The sequence below is a fragment of the Nanorana parkeri genome, unplaced genomic scaffold (genome assembly GCF_000935625.1).
Source record: "Nanorana parkeri isolate BGI_ZX_2015 unplaced genomic scaffold, ASM93562v1 scaffold1236, whole genome shotgun sequence".
In the NCBI taxonomy this organism is placed as follows: Eukaryota; Metazoa; Chordata; class Amphibia; order Anura; family Dicroglossidae; genus Nanorana; species Nanorana parkeri.
In genome coordinates, this window is record NW_017307504.1 from 16,837 (window position 1) to 21,150 (window position 4,314).

The following is a 4,314-nucleotide window of genomic DNA, read 5'->3' on the forward strand; positions in this document are numbered from 1 at the left end:
CTATGCCACCGGCCGGGAGTGTGCAGAAAGGCGGCAGAGGGATAGAGCAGCTGCGTCCCAGGGTCCAGGCGAGCCACACTGACCACCAGGCTAAGGTAAGGTGACATTTTTTAAAATAAAGTTTTAAATGTTTTATTATTTTATGTTACCGGGGCATTTTTAAATTCTGCAAAATGCGCAGCAGGCTTCCCCGCTACGCTAATAGCGTATATTTTCAGAAGCTGCACACAGCGCACCAGTTTAAATAGTAACCCGCGCGCTCTGTATGCATATACTGACAGCGTGAGAGTCAGGACGCTGCGCTTGTCGGTCGTTCCAGGGATCAGTATCAGTATTAAAGGGTTATTAAACCCTCTGGCTTTTTTGCATATATAAGGCTAGCAAGCAGTAGATATATGCAAAAAGTTGAAGAAGAAAAAAAAAACGGTTTAAACTTACCCCGTCTTTGCCGTGCGCTCCCGTCCAAGAATCCGAAACTGCTCAGGCGGCCGCAAAGCATCTTGGGGCGGGCGCATGCGCAGTTCGGATTCTCGGCCGGGAGACGAGGAGAGACACAAGGTAAGTCTATGGACGCGTACAGACACCCTGGGATATATGAGAATATGCAGCCTCAGCACTCAATGAATGGGAAACACTCAGTACAGAGGCTTCCCATTCATTTAGAAACTGATGATAGCAAAACATTTACTATCACCAGTTTCTGAATGGGGAGGAGCCTCTGTAGTGAGTGTTACTCCCCATTCAGAAATTCATCCATAACTGGGGACACATAGTGCTATGTGTCCCCAGTAATTTACAAACATTGGAGTGATCAGATGATCACTCCAGTGTTTGTTCCACGCACACAGAGGACCGGTAACTGTCACTGACATTTACAGATCCTCCGCTCGGCCACGCACACATCCTGAAACTGACCGGATGACAGCGGCTGCTCTCTCTTCCCACTCGACCGTCCTGAAAGCTGCGGCTTCTCTCCTCCTCACCGCTGGCCATCCAACATGACAGCAATCCCAGTGGGTGACATCTCTTATTTACAACAGGAATAGTGGCAGGTCAGCATCAGCAGGCCGTTGAAGCCACGTGTTAACATCCTTGGATCTACATTGCTGGACAACCTGATTGGCATTGGCTTTACACCACGGCACATTGTTTATATATTTTTTAAAATAAATGAGGATATTTCATGGTGTGCTTTTTTTTAATTTACTTTTTCATTTTGTTTTATGAATGAGCAACAAAGTTTATTATGTACCCCATACAAATTACCATGTGGGAGATGGACTTTAAGGGCTTCCAGTTTCAAATACGTCCCTCCTCACAGACCTGACATCCCGTTTGGGGGACAGGATGTGGGGCTTCTGTGTGATGTAATTTACCAAATATGTCACTCAGGATCCGTAGCCCATCCCTAGCCCATTTGTGTACAACCACACTCTGGTGGGCACAATCTGACATTTAGGGTGGATTTACACGTAGGCAGCATCATTTTTGTGCGTGTTCAGCGTGCGGTTATTTGAGCATCATGCACATTTTGATGTGTGTACATGAAGACGTGCGTTTTTACTAGCAGCTTATAAAACATTGCGTGCAATGGAAGAACGCGCATTTAATCGTGCAAAAACGCACATGAAAATGTACAACATGCTTTTGCCACACGTTTTCATTGAAGTCTATGGGGCAAAAACGCGCTGTTAACTGCCGAAAGAACAGAGGCGTAACTTCAGGACCACGGTGCAAGAAACCATGAAGGGCCTCCCCCAACCACACGGCACTGCATGGTTAACAGGAAGGCTGCCGAGGTCCCCAGCAAGCGTGGGACCTCAGGCAGCCGCTTGTTAAAATTTTAGTGCCGGTGTTCTGTCGAGAACGCCGACCCAGTATCTGCGTTTATGTACAGACGTGATTAACGAGGAAACCGGCATTTATTTACAAAGTATTAATTTGTAATTGTTAATTGTGACCGTTAATGATATGCCGTCCATGGCAGGAAATGATGGACGGAATATTATTATCGGTCACAATTAACGATTTAAACAAAATACTTTGTGAATAAATCCCGGTTTCCTCGATAATATTGGTCTGTGTGTAAGCGCAGATGCTGAGATCGGCGTTCTCGACAGAACACCGGTATCTGCGTTTAGTATCGGGGCATTTTCACGAGTATGAATACTTGTGAAAATGCCCAGTATTAACACTGGTGTATCCCTACTTAAAAATATAATGCATTGCTGGGACTTGTAGTCCTACATAGTTGGAGCTATTCTGCATTGCTGTATAATGATCATACAGCAATGCAGAATACCACCAGCTATGTGGGACTACAAGTCCCAGCAATACATTATAATAAAAGTAAGGTATGCAGAATACCACCAGCATCCCCCCCCCACTATAATGCATTGCTGGGACTTGTAGTCCTACATAGTTGGTGCTATTCTGCATTGCTGTATAATCATCATACAGCAATGCAGATTACCACCAGCTGTGCTGGACTACAAGTCCCAGCAACACACACACACACACTCTCTCTCTCTCTCTCTCTTCCCAGCACCCGCTCCCACTCCAAACTTACCTTACCTCCCCTGCAGGCCCATGGCCCTCTTCCTCGTCTCGGCGGCCAGGGGGCGGAGCTAAGAGGAGACGGGCATCTTAGCTCCGCCCCTAAGAGGCGGGACCAGCAAATTCTCCGAGATCAGTGACAGCCTCTCCAGCCCTTTTGCACAGCTGCCCGTACATGCTGCGGGTGGCTGTGCGACAGGGAAGGAGTGGAACGATCGCGGGGGGGCCCTCTACTTCCTTGCTGGGCCCCCCCAAGTGGCGGAACGCCAGGGCCCGGTCTCAATTGCGACCGCTGCGACCCTGGTAGTTCCGCCAGTGCGAAAGAAGCTCATGTACCTTTTTGGGCACTTGGTGCTTTCCTCCTGGTATTTTGCTGTTCAGGTGTGAACAGGGGCCATTGAAAATCATGGGATTTCTTGTGTTGGACATTTAAAAGCACTTTTCCAACTGCTCAAAAAACGTCTAGGTGTGAACCAGGCCTTAGTGTCGGTAGTGCTACTGCTGCTAAATTACTGATCTCCTAGTTTGTTTACAAAAATAACAGGCTACAGATTTGTCATTTAGCAGCAGTAGTGCTACCACCACAAAATTACAGATCCTTAGCTGCTGTCTGTAAAAAGAAATGCAACTGAGTACTGCTCAGCAATTTCACATGCAGACTTAGAACATTCCCACTTGCAGGCTTATTTAAAATATTTGTGTGTTTCATTGATTCCTTTTAAGCTGCATTAAAGAGCCTCTCCCTACTGAGCAGTATTTTTTAAACATGTTTTGTGCAATGGTACATGTCCCTATAGCAGTGCTTGGCTATTCATGCCCTTTTTTAAAGAATAACCCTTGCAGTGGGGATACTCCCGCATGGCAAGGGTTAAGTGCTCGTTTGTGTCTAGGTGCTAAAAAAAAAAGTTCTGCTCACCCAATCAATCCAGTGGGCTTGTTCTTAAACTGGTCCCTAGAGGCTCTTTTCCCCTCCTCTACAGCGGTCTAAGAATTGTTGTGTCATCAAATGTACTGTATAGACACATTGGATGCTGAGGAACATTCCATCTATGCAGTGAAAAGGAGACACACTTCAGTGACTGGAGAAGTGGGGAGCCGGCTCAGCAGTTTGGGTGAATATAACTTTATATAATTTTTTAGCAACTAGACAAAAACGAGCAGTTAACCCTTGCAATGTGGGGGAAGCTCCACTGCAAGGGTTAATACAAAATATCCCTGGAATTCTAACAAAAGCTTGCAAATTGCCCTGAAAATGCTAGAAAAAAGTATTTGGCTTTGTTTGCTGGGAACCTATTTTGTAATGTTTTGTATACTGCTCATGTAATTTTTTTGGATTTGGTGCAGACACACACTGGAAGTCTTCAGTTGCCTTGTTAAGGTGATGTCTGGGCTCCTGATGTGTAGTTGTGCCTTTTAGGAGAATGGCTCTGCCTCCATGTAAGTCTGCTTTTTATTTGTGCATTGATATATATGCCCCACAGTAGGGAAACTAAGACTGCAGTCAAAAATACAACTCCTCTATACAGGTTTCCACTATACTGTATATACATCTCTGAACTCTGTGGGATGGGTATGCAATTTAACTAACATACAAATTTATATAAATTATATAAAAAGATTTGTATTGGTCACATTCATAATACCCTTCCCGAAAATCATCTAACAAATACCCTTCCTACTGCAGGGTCCCCAGCATTGCTGTTCATACAATATAATAGCCAAATCATATATCTTGAAAAAAAACTATACATGCACATA